We start from the raw sequence: 22,368 nt of genomic DNA on the forward strand, positions 1-22,368 counted from the left end.
AGTGAGACCCTGCTCTACAAAAAGTTTTACAAATTAGCTGGACATGGTGGCATATGACTGTAGTGCCAGCTACTCAGGAGGCTGAATCAGGAGGATTGCCTGAGCCCAGGGGTTCAAGTTCAAGACTGCAGTGAGCTATGATTGTGCTGCTGCATGCCGGCCTGGTCACAAAGTGAGACTCTGTCTCTTAAAAAAAAAAAGTTAGCTTTCTTGTAAATCTTGAAGACTTTTCTCCTGAATGTCAAACCTAGAAAACATCTGCCCACTAGCCATCTCTCCCAGACTATCATAATACTTCAAACTCAGCATATCTGAAACTGAGTTCATCATCCTTCCTATAAATGCTGCTCCCTCCTCCCCGTCCCTTCTCTCTCCTAATGAATAGCCCCACTATCCTTCCCACTGGCTGCCAGGCCAAAATGTCAGAATCATCCTAGACTCCTGCCCCTCCCTTACTCCCCCGTTCAGTCAGTCACCAAGTCATGCCAACTTTATTGCCAAAGGCTTTCTTAAGTCTGTCCAATTCTCCACCCTAATTACCAGTGTCTTATTAGGACCTCATTATTTCTCACCTAGATGGTAGTAAGTCACAATAATATTAAAAATAATACTGACCACTAGTATGACATGCCAATTACAAATAAACCACTGTAGTAGACATTTCACATACTTCATTGTATGTAACCCTGACTACTATGCATGTCACCCATAAGGGAGGAAGTAGAGTCCGCTGTTTTCAGATAAGACAGAGGCTCAGAGACATTTGCTAAACAGCCCAAGTTACAGGGAGTGTGGCTGGGAAGGAGGCTGAGATATATCTGACTCCAAATCCCAGGCTTTTTCATCCCCTAAACTGCAATAACATGCTAACTGGTCTTCTTGTCACCCATATTATTCTTCTCCAATATTTACTCTATTGCCAGAACAGTATTAGAACTCCAATATTTACTCTATTGCCAGAACAGTATTAGAACAAAACTTTGACCCAGTCTCTCCTCCATGTGAAATCCTGCAGTAGCTCCCCACTATCTTCAAAGTAAAATTCCAATTCTCTAGTAAATTCAGATGTGGTTACCTTGCCCCTTCACAGACTGACTTCCTTTGTCCCCAGCCATGCTTATCTGCCTTCCCTTCTTGAAACAGCCCTGGCCTGCTCACCTGGACATGCTGGACTTCTCACCGGCCCATCTGCCTAGGCTCCACTTCTCCTCTCATCAGTCTGGATGCTCCATCTCTGCCTCTTCAATGCATGTTGTCTTGGACTCACCTGCTCTCCAAGCTGAGTTTAGGTGTCCCTCCTGTGGGTGCATGTAGCACCCTGTGATTGCCTCTAGTATGGCACTTTAAGGTAGTACAACATTCATTGACTGAGCATCTACCATATGCCAGAGTTTACAGTAGGCTCTGGTGATTTGGGAATCAACGAGACATATGTCCTGCTTTCAGAGAACTTACTGTAATGAGAGATGGACAGCAAAACATTGCATTACTATCTCTGATTCCCTTGTCTGTCTCCACACTGGATTGCTGAGCTCCTTGGGCACAAAGAGTATCTTGTTCATCTCTGCTTCCAAGGCCCGGAACTGTGCCTGGCACACGAGGGTGTCAGTAAGTGTTGACAGCTTGAGCTGAGCAGACACACCAAGGTCACCAAGCTGTCTCTGTGAACACATGAGCACACCCAAAGGGACACTTTTACTTTCATGTGTGTCTTTTTCAGACTAAATGTCTGAGTCATTGTCTTCTGAAGTTCCGCGAGATCCTGCAGTACACCCTGTGTTTGACATGCAGCAGGGTCTAACACTGGCGAATGCCCAGGCTAACCGTTCCTGCCCTGTGTGACTGACCCATTAGGAGATTAAGGGACCGAGACCTCACAGCAAGTAAATGGCATTGCTGACTCTCTTCTAGTGCTCATTCTGCCTGCTCTCAGGTTCACAGCCACATCTCAGTGCAGCAAAGAAGGATGCCACTGTCAGAGGTTGCTCGGCCAAGTGGCACTCAGGATGGGGGAACTCAGGAAAGAAATGCACCCTTCTTCCAGTAAGAGGACCTATCCGCCTCCTCCCATGGGCTGCCACGGCCTGTCTCGTCTTGACAAGATGAGCATGTTTGTGGAGGTGCCCAGAGAAAGACAGCTTTAGGCAGCCCTTTTGATCGAAGTCCCCTTGCAGAAACAAGATCCCCTGAAGTCTGTTCCCTGCAGCTACCGCTGGCCCCATCTGAATGACAAGGGCAGGAGGGGGCAGGGCAAAAGGGGAGAGGCTTCAATTTCAGCAGGTGTTTTGTAGAAAGTCTTCTTTTCCTTGCAAGTTTATGGTTGCTTCTCTACTAAGAAGCATTTCCCCCTCCTCTCACCATGGAGGGCAAAGTGCAGGCTGCCTTAGTGATCAAAGACAGGGCAAGAGGAGGAAGAGAGTTTGTGAACCCCAGAACAAAGAGCGTCTCACTTCCCCCAGGCACAGCCTCAGATGCCAGGCTGGGGAGGAGGAAAGGGGGAAAAGTGGGAAGGAAATGGCCATTCCTATCCCAACCACAGTGGCCCATACTCTTTCACCTCCTTTTTCGAAAACAGATTTTCTAAAAGTATCTTTGATGATAACAGCTCTCTGGAGACTATCTGGAGCGGGATAAAGGGCTCAGAGTTTGGTGCCCTGGACCTGATCCTGGCTCTGCCTTTTAGTTGTGGGTGTGACCCTGATTCCTCCTCTAATACAGACCTCAGAGGGTGTTTGTCAGGATCCATGCAATAAAGGCAGCTAAAGCCCCTAGCACAGTGCCTGGCACCCACCCCAGGTTATAATTGATCTCTAGGAACCACTCCTGGGACCACTTCCCTAGAGGAAGGATGGTCCCCAGAAGACAGCATTCTTCTCCCTGTCTCTAATCCCTGATCACTGGCTGGACTGAGTCTTCTTCTGTACTTACATCTTCTCTGTCATGGCACTAATCCACCATACTGTGTTGTCTGTTTTCTTGTCTATCTCTTCCTTCAGACCATGAGCATCTTGAGGTCCAGGAATGGGAATTCCATGCTAGAGTATTCATTCACTCATCTATCACTTACTAAGTGCCTCCTATGTGCCAGGGGGTCACTAAGTGGTGAATAAATGAGTAAAGCCTGGGGATAACCTATAAAAGGACCTATATCAATTGTCTAATCAATAAGCACATGCACCCGTCCTCTGTGGGGAGCACAATGCAATCAGCACATGCAAAAGGCTTTGGGCTCAAAGAAAGACTGCAAATGGGAATGCAATTCCCAGGAAATGTGTCAATCCTAATAGCTGTTGATCTGCTGGATCCCAGGTTGGATTTTATATGAAACAAACTTTAGCATCAAAACTCAATCTCTCTCTCTCTCTCTCTCTCTCTCTGTCCCCACTGCCTCCCCCCTTCCTTCCCTCTGTTTCCCCATCCCTTTCTAAGTCTGGAGAAATTTAGCAATTGCTTAGCAATTCATGCAGACTTTTGAATGCTCTAAAGGTAAAACCCAGACTCTGGAGGGGCCACTCACATAGCTCATCAGCTAGGGCTTTGAAAAGAAAACAAAACAACTATCCACAACCTCCCAGCTCAGTTTTGTTTTTGATGTGATTTCTTTGCTTACTAGAGACAGTGTCCCTCCCTGACCCGTGGGCTCTGGTCCCACTGCCCCAGGACGAAACAAGGCCAGCAGAGATAAGAGGCAGAGCCACTATTCAAAGAGGTCAGCACACCTGAGCTTTAAATGCCCACTCCATTGTCTCAAAACAGTACAGAGACAGACTCCTGGACTGGTCAAATGTCAAAGCCACTTCCCCAGGCCCATCTCTGCCCCCCAGCCCCCACCATATGCCTACATGTCTTCCAGGCCCTTTCTTGACTCTTACACATGCTGTTTCCTATTTGTAATGCTCTTTAATCACCAGTCCCTTCAAACCCACCAAGCTCCCGCTTACATGTTAAGGCCGAGCTCACACATCTTCTTCCTGATGCCTTTCCTGACTCTTCTAGCAGAGATGGCGCTGGTTCCTTTGAGCTCCCAATTCTCTGCTCAGATATCTTATTCTATATAACACACTCTGATGATCTATTCACATGGCCAACATATGTCATGGACTGCAATCTTGATGGTACAAACCAGGTCTTTTCATCTTTGTGTCTCTAGCACCTGCACAGAGCTACTTATTGCATGTGTATTCCAAGTCCACACTAATACCTCAAGATTCTGCCACCATTCTAGTCTGACACCAAATGCCCTTTACAGCACTAAACAGGGTTTCACGCAGAGTCAGACAACACAGTGCATTTCACAGAGAATACAGCGCAAGATGTAAACAGGGCAAAGTGTATCTCCCTAGAACTAGACACACAAAGCAGGGGCCAGCTTCATCAGAAAGTCTGCCACAGGTCAGTTAAGAGGTGCTACCCAAAGTGGCAGCCAACAAGATGTGACATCAGAGGCCTCAAGACCTGGCACCAAGCCTGACATTTCTACCCTGGGCTAGTTTATCTTCTGTGCCAAGCTATAAAAGCCTCAGTATAAATACAAGGGATGCCCAAACATCTTGGGTCGCACTTTTATTCAAGTCATTCATATCCTAAAGGAATTTGTTTCTCAGGTCAGTCAGCTAGTGACCTAGGAGAGGGGATGATGCCAGGAGACAGTATGAGTCTGGTGTGGGAAGGGGAAGGCAGTGCTATAGGGCAGTGGTTCCCAACCTTTTTGGTTCCAGGGACCAGTTTCCTAGAAGACAATTTTTCCACGGATAGGGGGAGATGGTTTCAGGATGAAACTGTTCCACCTCAGATCATCAAACATTAGATTCTCATAAGGAGTGCACAACCTAGATCCTTCACACATGCAGTTTGCAATAGGGTTCACACTCATAGAGAATCTAATGCAGCTGCTGATCTGACAGGAGGCGGAGCTCAGGCGATGGCCTGTTCCTAACAGGCCAGGGACCAGCCAAGGGGTTTGAGGACCCCGCCGTGGGGATCTGAAGAGTCTTGGATGTCAATGGACAGGAAAGTTCTCACCCTACTCAACCCTCAAAAGCAGCACTTACTAGAGTGTTTCCCTGGCCCCTAAAAAACCCACAAGGCTTTACACGCGCCAGGTGACCTCATCCCACTGAAGTTTTGGAGACAACCTGCCAAAACAAGCAAACTCAGGGGGATTACAGCTGTGCAGGACAGCTGTGGAGGAAGCCAGAGTACACAAATGTGCAGGTCTTTGTGTAAGGCAGTCTAGCCCACAGAGCAAGTGGCCCAGGGACTAGCAAGGAGTGGGCTCGGCTTTAAAAGCCAAGGCTGCATTAGAAGCAATAAAAGATTCCAAGTTAGTTTAGTGATCAGTTGTAACCAAGTATCCAGCGTAAAACACAACTTACCCAGAGGGTCAGTGAATGTTTTCTACTTCTCCAAATCTGCTTCTCCAACAGAGAATTTAATATTTAATAATATGGGTTATTAAATTCCCTTAGCCAGTTTTACCTTCAATAGATAAATGAGCCTTACAATACGTGGAGAGAAGGTGTACTTTGCATCTGATCAAGTATAATGTGGGAGATTGAGCTGGTGGCATTTATTCATCCATCCCTCATTCATCAATTGGTTTCACCAATATTTACATGCTAGGTGCACACTGCAAAGGGCACATGCTTGGTAAGGACAAAGCTGGGGTCACAGAGTTTTTGACCCCAAGTGTGCACCTCTGTCCTCCAGGCAGGTGTGTGTTGACTCCATTCCCCCATCCCAAAAAAAGTTAATGCTCTTCTAGCCCTGACTATGTACACTTAGGCTCAATTTAGCATAAAGATCAGTGGTGCTGGGAAGTAACCCCAATGTCCTGCCCCTCTGTGGCTTGGGGCAAAGCAAGGAGGCAAGGAAAGGAACAAGAGTTGTAAGAATAATGGCATAGTCTTAAATCACAAGCATGATGCAGTTGGAAAACCCAGTGGACTTAGGCTCTCATTAATGCACTTAACAAACCTTATCTCACATTAACTGAGCACTTACTATATGCCAAGCACTGGGCTAAGCCCTTTACCTGCATAGTGTGAAGAGTATGTGTTTTGAAATCCAGATGTCTGTGTGAATCTTGGCCCTACCACTCATTAGCTCCATCACTCTGGGCAAACTGCTTAGCCTCTCTGTGCCTCTGTTTCTTTGTCTGGAAAATAGGGCAATACCAGTAGTAACTGTAAAGGACATTACAGGGTTTAAATGAGTAAAAACGTATAAAATGCTAAACTTGAACCATGTCCTGCAATTAGGTAGGCACTCAGTATTAAGATGAATGATTATTATTCCATTAGTTAGTCATACTAGTCTGCAGAGAAGGTATGCTATTTCTTCTTACCAAGAAGGCTTTGCGAGACTGAGTCAACTTGACCAAGGTCAAGTAATTAACTTTTAACAGAGTTAATAAGTGGCAGAACTGAGATTTGAACTCAAGAAGCCTGACTCCAAAGCCTGAAAGCTTAGCCATCATCATGAGCATGAACGGTACTGAGTTAGATTCTAAGTGTGTAAGACCAGGGGAGAGATAAACAAAATACTACAAGAGAGATATATTTAAAAAAAAAAAAATGGCGGGACAGGAGAGGGGAGAGGGGAGGCTGAGGCTGAGGCTTCCCCGCAACCTGGGGTAGGGCAGAGAGCAACAAAATTGTCTGTAGGAACTGAAGAATGATGCTTCACCCAAAAGGAAACTTGACTTCTAGTCTCAAAGACTGATTGCCAGCCAAGGAGGAAGAAGGGCATTCCAAAAAGTCAGGACCTAGAATACCAAAAGAATAGTGGGTTGAGGGAATGTCAGAAACATAGAGGAAGTGGCATAAGGTGAGGCCAATTGTGAAGAGCCATGTGTACAAGGTCGGGGTTTACATTTTATTCTGTAAAAACAGTGATTGTCAAACTTTAAGATGCAGAGGAATTACCTTCAGTGCTTGTAAAACACCTGCAGATTCCCAATTCCCATCCCTTCTGTTAGCAATGGGGAACCAACAAGGGTATTAAGGCAATATAGCAGCGTGACCTGCTGTGGATTTGGCAACAGAATTCTGGCACTGGAATGGAGGGAAAGACAGGGACAAAGACTGGTATAATCAGCCAAACTAGAGCAGATAAAAGGATGAGAGCTGGAAATAATGGCACTCTTCATGAAGTGACACATTAAACCTGGGCTTCTCAACCTCAGCACTGTTAACATTTTAGGCTAGATGATTCTTAAACCCTGGAAGCAGAGTGGGGGAGAGGGAAGATGTCTTGTGCAATACAGGATATTTGGCAGCATCCCTGGCCTCTACCCACCAGATGAATGAGATCCTCTTCTACTTACATGATGACAGCCAAATATGTCTCCAGACATTGCTAGATGTCACTTGGGAAGTAAAATCAAAATTCCAGTTGAAAACCATTACTTTAATAAGCCCTAGCATCCTGCTTTACAGATGAGGAAATCCAGCTATAGAAAGGTACAGAAAGGCCCCAGCCAGGATTCAAGCTGGTGGTCTCACTCCAGGGCCTGGGCTCTGAGCTACTGCGCTTGACTGCCTTTATGGAAAGGAGATTCAAGACAGCCTTCTGAACAGTATTACACATTTTGTGACAGACCGGATGCCAAGAAGGGGATGAATTAATAAGGTTCAAAGGTGAAATCTCAGTGCTTGCCGCTGAACTCAGAGGACAGTAGATACTAAATAAGTAGTTTGGGTTTGAATAGAATCAAGGTGTATTAGGTCAAAACGGAAAAAAAATCTGGTCCCTTGTACTATGAGCAAGGAGGTGGGGGATTGGGGGGACCGTTCTTGCTCAGACTGAAGAAAGGAATCTTCTGTAGGGCTGGACTTGAAGTGTGTGTGTGGTATAGACCAGCTAGGACCCAAATCCTGGCTGGGCCCTTTCCTGGCTAGCTGTGTGGCCCCATCTTATTTTGCCTGTTTGTCAAATAGGGGTAAGAGTCCCTATGCATAGGCTTGTTATGAGAACTCAGGCAGTTAATAAAAGCAACATGGCAAGCCAGCACGATGTGGTTGGCACTCCTCTCCTTCCAGGACATCCTTATTTCCTCCGTGCCCCAACGCGCTCTGTATTGCGTGCCAACACCTCCCCTTACTCCTCAATAGTAGGGGTGGGGACCCTCACGCAGACCCCCCAGATAGAGCGGCGTGGACTGTCTGCGCGCCCCCCTCCACCAGCAGAGCGTCCCACTGGGACTTTAGGGGGCGCCAACAGCCTTTCACTCCCTAATTCACTCGGCTTTCGGGGTCCTGGGGGTCGCCAAATGCGCGCGGCGAGTTGGCTGCCCCCGAAACAAACCAGGCAAATAGTCCACGGTGCAGCACTTTCTGCAGGTCCGCCCCCCGCAGGTTTGGGATCGAAGCCAGTCAGGCTCAGCCCAGCTCCCACAGGCGCAGCAGAGAAGCGCCAGATTTGGGAACGACCTACTCTCCGAAGCTGGGCTGCAGAGGCAGGGAGCTGAGAGTTGTTCTATCCAGAAAGAAGCAGTGGGGCGAGAGAAGAAACAGGAAAGTGGGAGGAAGACGAGGCAAAAAGGAAAGCGCTGGGAAGCAGAGTTCCTTGTGGAACCCAGCCTGCAACACCTGGGCAGGGGCTTGGGAACAAAGCAGCGGCTTCAGGTCAGAAGTGCTCTGGGTGTTTCCGAAAAGAGGGCGCTCCGGAGAAGCCGGAGCCCGCTGGGGATGCCGGGCGCCCCAGAGCCCAGGGTGCGCTCTCGGGCGCCGCTTACCTTCGCTGGGGCCCCGGCGCGCACTTCCGGGGACCGCGCTCGGGGCGCGCGGGGCCGAGCAGGGGGACCCGGAGCTGATCACCGAGGGGCGGACGCGACAAAGCGCTGCCCGGGGCTTGGGCCGGCACTAGCACCTCGGAAAGGAATCCTGCCGGAGGGGCCGCCGGGGTCAGGGCTGGCCTGGGGACGTGGGGTCCCGGCCTGGGTGCTCACGGGCGGCGGCGCCAAACCCGGCAGAAGCTGGAGGAGCCCGAGTCAGTGGGAGGAAAAGGTTGTCTCATTTCCTTCGATCTCCCCCCTCCTCCACCCGCTTGGCTCCGGACCTGCCCTCCCTCTCCCCCGCCCCCTTCTGCAAGCCAGCGGCCCATGTGGGCGCCCGCAAGACGCGAAACCTGAACGGCTGCAGCGTGCGGCACCTCCCTCCGCGCCAAGTTAGTTCACGCTCCCAACTCCCGCCTGCCTCCCCGCGCTGCCGACTGTCTGTAGGGCTGGGGAGGTTCCCCATCGGCAGTCCCCACCCTATCCCGGTCCTCCAGCCTTTCCTCCTGCTGGGACGAGCCCAGATTTGAAAGCAGACCTCCAAGCCCCTGCCAGCATCCATCCTCTCATTCCTGTCCCGTCGCCTGCTTTGAGCCTGTATTCAGCCACTGAACTCAGACAGGAAATAACCACTTACTTTGTTAAATTTGATCAACTTTTTTTTTTTTTTTTTTTTTCCTGAGTGGGAAGTTAAAGCCTGATGCATAATCTCGAAGGAATGTTCATTTTTATCGGAAGAAATGCAGCTGAGGCCTGTGTTTGGCCTTTCGCTTTCAGGGTTAGGGTCTTGTTTGTTAAAATCAACAAGTATTTATTGAGAGTGATAGGCGCTGAACTGCGCTGAACGCAGAAACAACCAGAGGGACACCCTGTTCCTAGACAATCGTCATAGGGGGTGACTGCAGGGAGAGAGCAGGTCCCAGGGTGCCGTGGTTTCTTAAGAGATGGGTCACGGAGTGAAAGTCTTCTACAGAATCAGAATAAAAGCATGGACAGAGGGAAGACGGAATAAGAAAGCCCTCAGGAGGCTGTCTACCAAAGAACACGGCCAGGGCAGTGAGTGATGGTGGGGAACGGGAGGCGGGGGTGAATGTTGTGCCAGTCCCTTAGGAAAGGAGAGGAGCTGCTAGAAGCAGTGGGATGGAACTGATAAGATCTGAAGCCCAAGGGCTTGAAAGGGAGAAGATGAGGAGAGGATGAAGGAGAGAGATAACTCCCAGGCCTCTGGCTAGAGTAGCCAGTGACCAAGTGGATAACTAGAACCTCAGAGTACTTTCTGGAGCTGCTACTCCAAGTGTGGTCCACAGACTGGCAGTACTAACGCCACATGGAAGCCTGATGGAAATGAAGACCCTTGGGCTGCACTTGAACCACTGGATTAGTATCTGCAGACTAACAAGATCCCTAGATGATTCAAATGTGCATTAGAATTTGGAAGCACTGCCCACTGGACCACTGACTGTATATTATACTGTATATTAGACTGACTGTATATTAGACTATGGAGCCCTGGGTGTATATTAGAAACACCTGGGGAGCTTTAAAAACCAATAGGAGGCCCCAGCTCCACTCTCACAAATATTTCTTTAATTGTCTGGGGTGGAGCTCCCACATCAGTTTTTTTCAAATTCCCTCAAGATGATCTCATACAGCCAGAGATGAGAGCCACTGTTTTAGACTTACTCAAGAGCTACTTCATTTTACCTTGAAATGCTGCTGTTCAGAAAGGAAAACAACGCCTATCTGTAGATGACAATGTAAAGACAGGTTATCCCACTCTAGTGCAGAGGCAACTGGTCTGATAGAAAGGGCCCTTGTTTCCTAAACTAATCAGGGAACAAGGTTCTAGCCTCAGACAGCACTAAATTACTCTCTGAACTTGACAAAGTACTCCCCTCTCTGACCTCTGTTTCTTTATCTGTAAAAACAATACACACTTGCCTGACTCCGAATTCCACACTCTGGCATGCAAGGTGCCATCGTCAGAGCTCCCCCTAACTCTCCAGCTTTCCAGCAGGCATATGGAGAGGCTGTGTTGAGAAGTGGGGTTTCCTGATATAATACTTTGTGTGTTAGCCAAGGGCACAGCCCTGTATGAATACCAGAGATCAGAGGTTTGTGTGCCGAGCACAGGAGCACACATACAATCAGTGCTCAGTAAATGTGTGTTGAATGAACTAATTAGTAAAGAAATAAATAGGGCATAGATGCCCCTGCTGGGACGAGCCCAGATTTGAAAGCAGACCTCCAAGACCTCCAAGTGTTGGTACTTAGTACGTGCCATTAGGATTGAAAGCCAATTCTGTAGGAAATGCAGAGACAAATGCGTAGACTTTCTTTAGATGGGCCCTAATCTTGAGCCTATTCATTTGCCCCCCAGGCTGGAGAAAGGACAACTGGAAGCACTCTGACCCAATCTAGCTTTGGATTTAAAAATACTACCACTACTAAGAACTGCTAATATGTGTTGGTACTTAGTACGTGCCAGTCACTGGGCTGTGTCTCACTTATAAACATTGCCTCATTTTATTAAAATGAAGCAGATACTGTTGAACCCCCTACACTTCAACAGATTTCAGGAATCACAAGTATGGAAAGACTAGAGCTGCCATCTAGATTATCTCCTGCCTCTGGTTGTGCAGCAGGACAGAAGTGCATCCGTTGCTAGCCTGAGAGCCCCTCTTGGGGTTCCTGCGGGTCATTCTCCAGAACATGCATCCCTGCATGAAGGCCAACATTGAGATAAATGACTACTTAAGGATCCTACAGAGGCAGATTCTACCAGGAGCTATGTCAGGGAACCTATGGGTTATGGCTGCACCTTGGAAAGAAACCCCTCAAAGCCACTAACTTCATGCTTGCATGCACATGTGTGTTCATGTGTGTGTGTATGCTTTTAATGAGAACCTCTTAGATACCAAACGCTATGCCAGTCCTTTCCACATACATTTCTTTTAATCAGCACAGCATCTTGATTGGCTAAGTATTCTTGTTCTCTTATTTTATAAATAAGAAAACTGGAACAACATGAAGATCTGTTCATCTCTGTAGCCCAAGTTTCTTAGGGGTACATTCTATTGCATCGTTGTTCATGTCCACCACCTCTGCCTACCCCCATTCTATGAAGGTGAGAATCTTCATTTCAAGTCCCATTCACTTGTTATGGTTACAAGTCTTTGAAACTCTCTGTGCCTCATTTTCCTACCCACAAAATAAATTGTCTTTGGTTGCTGTTTTCTGAAGGTACTGTGTGTGGCTTCACACTCTAGGTTGAGAGGCGATGAGGGGAGATAGCCCATAGACTGTTAACAGAAACTGAAAACGCTGGGTTGATTTATTCCAAGATGAGAGGGCCCATTGCTTCATTAATGGCAAAATTATTATAAAATAGAGAAATAGCTATTTTCCATATCTAGGGAGACATATTTATGGAACAGTGCCAAATATCAATTAAGACTTTAGGTCAGATGTGAGAAAGGGGCATTAAACCTCTGCTAGACTAAGGCAGATTCTCAATGGCTAACTTTTGAAGCTGCCTATCCTGGTCTCATAGGGTCTGCTGGATAGGCCTTCAGGGTGGAGGTGGTCAGGGAACACAGGAGAGGTTGGAATGCACAGGCTGATACAGGAAGGGCAGAGGAGTAGGAAGTCCATATGCACAAGCACAGCGTACAGCTCCAGTTCTAACCAGAGATGAAGAATTAGAGGAAGAAAAGGGTTCATCCCAGGAAACTAGGATCTGCAGCTCAGGATCTCAAGTAACCACTTCATGCCTGGTTGCAGGCCCAAGGCTAAGAGCTGGGGCTCACAGTGTGAGCAGCTTTTGCAGATGTGGGCAGGTAATGCCAGCAGAGTGCACAGGGCTCCCACGGTGCTGGTGGTCAGAGCAGGGAACCACAATCCCCCCACCCTGGTGTTGTGGCCAACAGCACATCCAGTTCGTGGAAAAAGTCTAGAAGCCAGGGCCCCTTCAGCTAATACAAAGAAGATGTGATAGTTTTAACGCTCAGTGAGTGGAGGCTGTGGCATTCCCTCAGTGGCACAAATGTCGTGATGACAAGATTTGATAGGAGGATCATGTTCCACCCCTGTCACCACTGAGCCCTATCCATCAGCTACTGTTAGACAATACTCTAGCCACATTCCTCTTGCTTCTGCTTCCAAAACTCCATCTGCATTTGCATAGCAGTAATTTGATGATTTTACACAAAGCTCATTGTGGCAAATATTTACTAGTTTTTGCTTCAAACAGAAATACAACCTCAGACTTTGATTACCCCCATTTTACTGATGAACAAAGGCACAACACCCAAAGGCAGCCAAAAACAAAAACAAACTGAGTTACCAGTTTAGCGAAGGTGAAACCCTTAGACTCCTATGGTTTACCCAAAAATGATGAGCAGCTAAAGGCACCACAAGATGCTTCCAGATATGTCTTCACCCAAAATCATCTGGCACTGTGTAACCCATGTGTCTATCAACGTAGTTCAGCTTACCTGTCATTTCCTGGAGACTGCCTGCCCTGCACAGAGAACTGTCCTAGACACCACAGGCAACCTTGCTGCACAATATACTCAGCTCTAACCTGGGGCATGTTCTGAAATCACAAGCTGGACTCCAGACCAGACCAACTGAATCAGAATCTCTAGGAGTAGGGCTTTTTAAAAAAACCTTTCCAGATGATTACAATGTGCCATTAGGATTGAAAGCCACTTCTGTAGGAAATGCAGAGACAAATTTCAAACAGTAAGGAGCTCAGTCTAGTAAATGGATGATCTTCAGACGTCACCAGGAGAAGGAGAACATCAAAACTGCTCTGCTGTGTGCAGAGTATTAAGACAATGCCAAATGGACAAAAATCCCTGGACTTTTCTCTGCCATAAGTGAGTGAAATCATCCCCATGTGGTAGGATGTGGGGATTTTCCTATCCCACAAGGTAGGAAATCTGGTTTTGTCCCAAGAAAGTACAAATGATTGAAACCAGAATCCTTGCCTGCTTCCACTATGGCACTGCTATTTACAAGAAGCCTTCAAACTTCCAGCTCTTATTAATTCCAGAAGTAGTAAATGATCTCCAGGAGTGATGGAGCAAGGCAGGCATGTAAAGCGAATAATGAAAGACAAAGGAAATTGCCTCATGGCCTGATGAGAGGCTAATGGATGTGCAGACAGAGACACCAATGTGTCACCATTAATGATGTCACTTTAGGAAAATCAGGAGGCCGAAAATTTTTTTTTCATGCTTTGCCCTATGGTCATTTCCTATCCATTCATCTTAACAAAAGTGAACTTGAAAAGAAACTGTACACTTGTTTAAAATGTTAGTTTGGGGAAATGAGGACAACCTTTCTCTTTCTCTCTTTCTCTTTCTCTCTATCTCTCTCTTTCTCCTGTTGTCTCACTTTTGCTATTACGTTTCCTAGCAAAGTAATGGGACTTCTGTTAAGGTTCATGGATAGTCATTAACCAAATGGCATTTACATTCATTCGTTCATTCCATGACAGCCTGCTAAAATGAAACAAGTCGTTTGATAGTATTAGCTACTAACATCGCCTAGACACCAAAGGTCAAAGAATGCAGTATGCCTTATTTATAGTACAACCTTTCGCCAACTTTTTATAAGGTCTAATGGATGCATTTAATTGCCAAATAAATCAATGTTGACAGTTATACCCCCTCTGCAATCCTAGATTCCAGATATAGGCAACCAAATTATAAAAACCCACGTTCTCTAGGCCTTGTCTTTTTTTTCAGAAAGCAAAGTTTTACCTGTACAAAGGAATATGAGAGGATGCCAGGAGCACAAGTCAGTTGTTCAAAAGAACTTTTCATGGAACTAAAACCTCCAGGGAATATAAGCCACACAGCTAAGGTTCCACATGCTCTAATCACTTCTGTCACCTTTTCAAATGTGTAATGTGCCCGAAAAGGATGAAATATTGAGTAAAAATCATCAATTAAGTATCCTCTTTATCTGTTCTATTGTGGAGTGGGGGTTTATCTCGTTGAATTATTTCCTCACAGGCCCTAGTCAGAAGAATAGAGATTTAAATACTCTTGGATCAAACACTTTATCTCACTTAGTGTAATAGAGTAGAAATCAAAATATTTCTCTAACCAGTTGCTGCTGCCCAATACAGCATTTCTTCTGATTAATGATAGATTTTTAATCAAAACATATTCACCATTTCAACCATAAACATAGCTTAGTATACAGTTTGCTTCTTTATTTTTTTTTTCCATTTTCTATAGGGAAATTCTTATGCCCAGGTTGACACCTCCTCTACATTTTTCATCTTGGCGAACAAGGTTAAATAAGCATAAACAGAGCTTAAACAAATCATCCATACACAACACTCTCTTTCTAACCAACAGGAAGCCACTGTAAAAATGAGAGATTTCAATTATAAAAAATGAGACAATGGAACTATGAAACATGCCTAGAGAAAATGCTAATAGTTGTTCTTTAAGAAAATTCAAGTTAGATCCCAAGTCACAATATACATGGGCCCCAAAAAGTTGTCAATAAGATAAATATTTTTAAAATAAGATAAATCTGTCTATTTTTATATTGTAAATACCATTGACTTTCATTATAAAATTGAGATATCCTACTACATTTTAATCTCATGACCTGTTTGAAAAATTATCCTGCATGTCTAGAAAACTACATTGTTTAGAGAAAAAGGATACATAAGAGTTTGGAATAAAGTATAAGTTTTTAGTTAAAATAGCTCAACCTCATAGCATACCTGAACTGGACACTGAGTCCTATGTTAGGGTTCCGTTATAAGGCTGCCTGCAACTCTTCCAAATTCCTCAAAGACTTATTTTCTGTAACTCTGTGAAAGGTGTCAACTTGAGAAATTAAGAGTAATTTGGTTTGAAAGATAAATGGGCAAAACACAGGACAACAAATCATACCAAGCTCTTAATCTCCCTGAAGAGTGTACACTAACCAGAATAGATTATTGAGAGGATCCCAAACTTCTGAAACCCCCATAGTGCATGCTTTTAATCCATTCTTCGATTCATAGATTTCATGGTTGCAAATTCTAGAACACTGTATCCTTATGCACAGGTATGCTAGATCTAATCAAACCAACTGGATGGCAATGTGTTCATGTCCCCAGTGCCCAAATTGGAGTGATTTCCATTGCTTAAACCAGTGTCTGCAACCAGCAACCCATTGGTCTCCTGTGTCTGAACGCATCTGATAGAGTTTGAGATCTACTGTAGATGTAAATGAGGAATCTAAGATTTTGATCCTAACAGAAGAAGAGCTAATAAATGAAAGGCTGATTTACTTGCTTCATTTTTAGTCCACACTGGGAATCTGTTAAATTAGCAGGTTTGATTAATGTATTAACAATACAATACTCTTGATTTATTTTAAATGGCTTGCTATACTTCCCAGAAGCATAAGGTTTACTTATAATGAGATGTGCAGGGCAACAGAGCTTCCTATGACTTCAAACTCCCTGGGCACGTGGGAAGTTTGGTCTAGGGGGCTTTTCTCTGTGCCAAAGCCCCTGCTTGCCAGACCTTTCCTCCTCATCCTTATTTCCTCTCTCCTTCTCTTTAATCTTCCCACTGCCTCCTTCCTCTGCCTTGAACATATCTGAAGCTCACCCATGTTTACGTTAATAATGTATTATTATTAGATAATCAATAATAAATCATTGTTACTAAATAGTAAATACTTATTAAATGATTAAGTAAAATTTAATAATTAAATGATATTTAATACTAATATTAAATTATAATTATTAGATAATAATAAATAATTATTAAATAAACCTTCAAGATTCTGGACCCATTTCTAGATATTGTTCTTATTTTAATTTTAATTTTATTTTATTATTTTGAGGTTATAGGTGATTTTTGATTACATAGATAAATTCTTCAGTGGTGATTTCTGAGATGTTAGTGCACCTGTCAGCCGGGCAGTAGACACTGTACTCAATGTGTAGTCTTTTATCCCTCACCTCCCTTCGGACCTTCCCCTTCAAGTCCCCAAAGTTTATTATATCATTCTATGCCTTTGCATCCTCATAGTTTGGCTCTCATTCATAAGTGAGAGCATACAATATTTGGTTTTCCATTCCTGAGTTACTTCATTTAGAATAATGGCCTCCAGCTCCATTCGAGTTGCTGCAAAAGACATTATTCTGTTCCTTTTTAATGGCTGAGTAGTAGTCCATGGTGTATATACACCACATTTTCTTTATCCGCTGGTCGGTTGATGAGCACCTAAATATGCAAAGATATGGGACCATAGTTTGCAATTGCAAATTTCGCTGCTATAAACCTGCATTGCATGTGTCTTTTTCACATAATGACTTCTTTTCCTTTGGGTAGATACCCAGTAGTGGGATTGCTGGATCGAATGGTAGTTCTACTTTTAGAACTGTAAGGAATCTCCATACTGTTTTCCATAGTGGTTGTATGAATTTACATTCCCAACAGCAGTGTAAAAGTGTTCCCTTTTCATCACGTCCATGACAACATATATTGTTTTCTGACTTTTTAATTATTTAATTATAATTTAATATTTTAATAATTTTTAATTATTTCTAGATATTTTTCTTTACTTAATTTTTTTCATAACCAAACTTCTCAAACAAATGGTATTCACTCACCTCACTTTCTTAATCCCCTTCAATCCTCAGCTCACGGTAGTCTGGTTTTTGTCCCCAACACGCCACTGAAACTGCCCTCGTTAAAGCCCCCCGTGGCTGCCTCCTGCTAATGTTCCTCATCTCCCTGCAGTACTTGCCGCTGTAGCTACACCCCCTCCTCCTTTCACTTCTGTGCTTCTCCATTTCCTAGATCCCCTCCTACCTTTGTGATCATTCCTCCTCTGTGCCCTTCTTTAACTGGCTTTGCTCGGTAACAGACACATCTGTTTGCTTCACTAAAATGCTTCAGGGGTTGCCCACCTCTTACAAGATAAAATCAGGTCTCCTTAGCATGGAATGCAACATCCTTCAGGGTCAGCCCCTACATATCTCTCCCAACCATTCAGTACCAACCCATCTTCTGCTTCAGCCATGTCAACCTTTTTGCAGTTTCACAAACAGGTTATGCTATTTCATACTTCTGTACCTTTGTACAGAATGTTCTTGACTCCACCCCCGTCCTTCACTAAGGAATTCCAGCTCATCTTTTAAGACTAATGACAAAGGTGAGCAATTCTGGGAAGCTTTGTCTGCCTCCAAACAGAGGCAGAAACCCCACCTGGGTCCTGGGCATCTGTGACACATTTTCATTGTAGAGCTCTGCACCCTGTTACGTCTCCCAGATCTGAGTCCTGTGAGGGCAATATGTTCTTGTTCATCTCTCTGTCTCAAGTTTGTACACTGCACCTATCACATGATTAGTGGGCAAGAAATGCATGCTTCTTTTACTTCTCTAATTTAATATAATTTGCCCTGAGCTTCCTATTCATTTCATAGAAAGTCTTAATTTCAGTTTTTACTGGGGCATGTCCCCTCCCCAGAGTCAGATGGAAGTCCAGAATCAGGTAGACGTGCATGACGCGGAGCATACAAAGAGACTCTACCTAGTTACCACATCCAGGCTTGTTTTCCAAAACACCATGGAGCCCCGAGGCAAGTTCTTCTAAGGCTTGGGCCTTGGGGATTCTCTTCATAGAAGTTCTCAAGGTCACAGACCTTAATGTTTAGTTATTTCTACCCCAGTGCCACCTTCAGCCCCTCAGCTGCCCTCGTTGTTGGTGCTGTTGGAAAGCAAGATCCAGATGATCATACTTCAAGGGCACCCCAGTGACTCTATTCTTTCTCTCATTTTCAGAGACTCCCTTAGTCTCCAGTCAGGGTGCACACCTTCAGAAATACAAAGCTCCCACTCCTGCCCATCACAGAGCAGCACGATTCTCCTCAAGGTGCATAGGGAGCTGAAACAAAAACAAGAATAGGGATGTCTCCTACTGGAAAATCTGTTTTCAGCCCTGCAATGAAACAGCTCTCGAAGACAAGGGCATGACGGGGTCTTGCTACCTTTTTGAGGCAAAGAGTACCCTCAGTGAAGAAACTAAGACACAGGTAAATATCTCAATAAATTACTCTGCCATATAACCACCTATGAATTTCTTTAATTACTTAATTAAAAGCATAAATGGCCATGAAAAACACAAATGGAATTGCTCTCCCAAAGAAAGACACCTCTACCTGGCAGCCCTCACCACTCGGCCTAATCCTCCTTCTCATTCCTTCCCTGAGGAGGAAGCCCTAAAGTGCCTGGGATTCCCTGTCTGTGGCCCGGGAACACTACTCACATGGTCAAGTTTATTTGAGCTGCTGACTTGGGCTGCTGACGCAGGGTATTTGCAGCTGCTGCACTAACCCACTTTTTCTCATGGATGATTTTAATCTCTTTAATTTTTGCCCAGCCTGTGAGAAAACTGAAAGCGTGGTTGGGAGGGGGCGGGAGATAGAAGTTACAGGTCATGAGCTGAGTGGCAGCTAAATCCTGTGGGAGGAAGCGAACGCGAGTGTAATCCTTTCAGGAAAACAAGTATTACTGGAGAGGAGAAAGCTGCCAATGTAACTTTGTTCCAAGAATAAATAGCACATTTTCCCTCAGTGTTTGCTTTTCTCTCTTTGATCCTCTTGAAGCCCTCTGGAAATGCCTGGCCAGCAATTTTTCTCCCCTCTGAGGCTGGGGAGAAGGAACCACAAGCACTCACTTGAGATTCCTTAAATGAAGGCGTTTGGAGGGGCTCCCAGGCAATGCTGGAGCCCTGAGGCCTGTGGAAGCCCCGGATCCAGACATCGGCGTGAAGTTTAATTACCACAGATATGCCATAGTGTTTCCAAACATGCAGTCATCATGCCCAGAAGCAGTTTAAAAGGGAATAATAATAGATAGGGTATACCTGACTAAAGCCACTGGGAGCCATGGGAGTTTGAAAATGGGAAAGGAAAGGCAAAGCTCAAGCGGGTTAATGTTTAGCTTTGGTCCCAAGCAAAATAAATGCCTGCACACAGTGAGGCTGACAAGAGCATGCCCTCACCATGGGGAGTTTATGGCTCAAGTGCTCTAGAAACCACAGTCCTTAGTTACTCACATAGTTTCCCTTTCTTTTCCCAGATAGTTTTATTCCCAGGGAGTTGCAGGCAGGGCAATGCCAATGAAAGATGAAAGCCATGCCATCAGATAGACTTGCATTCAGTTTTGGTTCTCCCACTTACTAGTTGTACTAAGTATGACAAGTTAAGTACTTAGTGTCCTCATCTGTCACATGGGAATAATAATACTTCTCTTACAGGATGGTCATGAAGAATATATGAGATGATGGATGTAAACATTTAGGATCATGCTTGACTCTGAGTGTTCAAATGTCAATTCTCTTCCACCACTGCCTCCCCATAGCATCATTCAAATCAGAAAACACTTACTAAGCACTGATTCATGGAAAGACTTATAGCAGGCTTATGCAGGAAGCCAAGTATAAAACCCACTCAATAAGAAATGACATTCGAAATGAAGATTCAGGCCTGAAAAGTGTCAAATAACAGGCAAATGTGATGTCATAAAACTGCACATGAGACACTGATCAATGGCCAGTCCTGACAGTCTGTCTTAGGAATCCCCCAGAGAATTGAGATAGCTAAGTAAAGCTTTGTGGCGAGGGCTGGGCTTGCTCTGGACAGAGCAGCAAGGAACAGCTAAGAAAAGGCAATAGACTTATTTGACTTAAGTAGGTACACCTTAAGGGATTTTGGGGCGATATCTGGAAAGGAAATTGGGAAGTCTGGTGAGTTAAAGATGATGAAAAATTCTCCATCACTCTCCCCATTGACAGATAGAGTCTATGTCTCTTCTTGAATCTGGGCAGATTCAGTGGCTGGTTAACAAATAGGACGTGGCAGGAATGATGCTGTGCCAGTTTCAGACCCAGCCTTGGAGAGAATCAGTAGCTTTTGCTTCCTGCTTCTGGCTACTTCTGCTCTGTAGACACTGCCTCTTAGAATCTAGCCATCATGATGTGAAAAACCCAAGCCAAATGGAAAAGCCACGTGTGACTCTTCAATCAAAAGCCCAGCTGAGCTCCCAGCCAACAGACAATAATAAGAACAATCATGTGAGTGACCCATCTTGTATATTCCAACCCAATCAAGCCCCCAGATGACTGAAGTCCCATTTGGAGCAGAACCACCCAACTGGTTCCAGTAAACCCACGGAATTTGAGAGATAATAAAATGTCACCTGCTCTTAGATACAAATTTGGCAGTGGTATATTATACAACACTAGATAACTGACACAGGAAAGGACTTGTGGGAAGCATTGAACATCAAACACCATAGTCTAAATTCATCACTATAATCATAGAAACTATTAGCAAATGATCACTAAATGCCAGACATTATGAGGTAAGCTTTTATAACTTTTAAAACTTAACCTGCTTATACACCGAATAAGTAGGTACTATTATTCATATTTAATAGTCAAGTAAACTAAAATTTAGAAAGGTTTAGAAATTTGCTCAAGATTTTACAGATTTTACAGCCAGAAAATAGTAGAGATGAGATTCAAAGCAGTTATATTCTGAACACTCTCAAATCTGCCATCTTGTTTCTACAAGGTGAATAAGCAATGGGCGTACTGATAATCTTGACAGATACAAACAACTCTCCAGCTGCAAATTGTCAACCAGTTTGAAAAACCACAAGCTGCCTGGGCTTGTCAAATAATTCCATGCAAAACAATGGCAATAGTTTTAACTCTCGTTGTTCAGTGACTGTATAGGTATATAAGACAATTTGAATAAAAATGATGAGTTTATTTAGGAAAATAGAAGCCACTTGTATCAGTTACCTATTTCTGTATAATCACCCCCACAAAAACAAAAACAGTAGCTTTTAACAATGATCACTTATTATCTCTCATGGTTTTGATGGATCAGAATTTAGGAGTGGCTAAACTAGGAAGTTCTTAGCTTGGGGTCTCTCAGGGAGTTGTAGTCCGTTGTTGGCTGGGGTTTAAGTCATCTGATGACTTGCCTGGAATTGAGGGTCCACTCCAAGGCAGCTCACATCTTCAGCTGGCAGGTTGGTGCCTGTTGTTTGTGGGAGGTCCCAGTTCTTCATCAGGTGGGCCTCTCCAGAGGGTTATTTCAGTGTCTTCATGGCTTGACAACTGGCTTCCCCCCAAGCAAGTTTTCTAAAAGGCAGAAGCCACAGTGCCTTTTAGAATGTAACCTCAGAAGTTACACATCTACCCTACCACTTTATTCTATGGATTATCTAGGGTCATCTTTGATTCAGTGTGGGAGGGGATGCCACAAAATCGTGAATACAAGGAGAAAGCAATCATTAGGGGCCATCTTAGAGACTGGCAACCATACTTCTCTATCCCAAGTACTTTGGCTTTAAAGCAGGACAGTTGAGGCTTTTATATGTGTCTGTAGGGCTAAGGAACAAAGGTTAAAGATGTCACTTGGGATGACCCCAGACTGCATTACCAACATAAGAAATTCTGAAGCAATCATTTGAAAGCTGTTTCAAATATCAGAACATTTTAGGACACTCCTACCATCTATCTCAGCCAGCAGCTCAGAAGTA

General features: G+C 44.7%; 1 protein-coding gene across 5 annotated transcripts in view; it reads right to left on the bottom strand.

Annotated features, from left to right (window-relative positions):
* The window catches only part of EVA1A (eva-1 homolog A, regulator of programmed cell death), a 168,583-nt gene that overhangs the window by 59,329 nt on the left and 86,886 nt on the right, over positions 1–22,368 (bottom strand). The window contains exon 1 of one of the 5 annotated variants that reach the window (XM_009184503.4): positions 9,315–9,392. The exons of 2 other annotated variants lie outside the window; for them this stretch is intronic. The gene's annotated coding sequence lies outside the window, so the exon portion shown is untranslated. Of the gene's footprint in view, positions 1–1,158; positions 4,766–8,737; positions 9,258–9,314; positions 9,393–22,368 lie in introns of those variants that run through there. 2 more of the 5 variants (XM_009184504.4, XM_017947672.3) reach the window with 2 other exon arrangements.

Source organism: Papio anubis, chromosome 14 (genome assembly GCF_008728515.1).
Source record: "Papio anubis isolate 15944 chromosome 14, Panubis1.0, whole genome shotgun sequence".
Taxonomy (NCBI): Eukaryota; Metazoa; Chordata; class Mammalia; order Primates; family Cercopithecidae; genus Papio; species Papio anubis.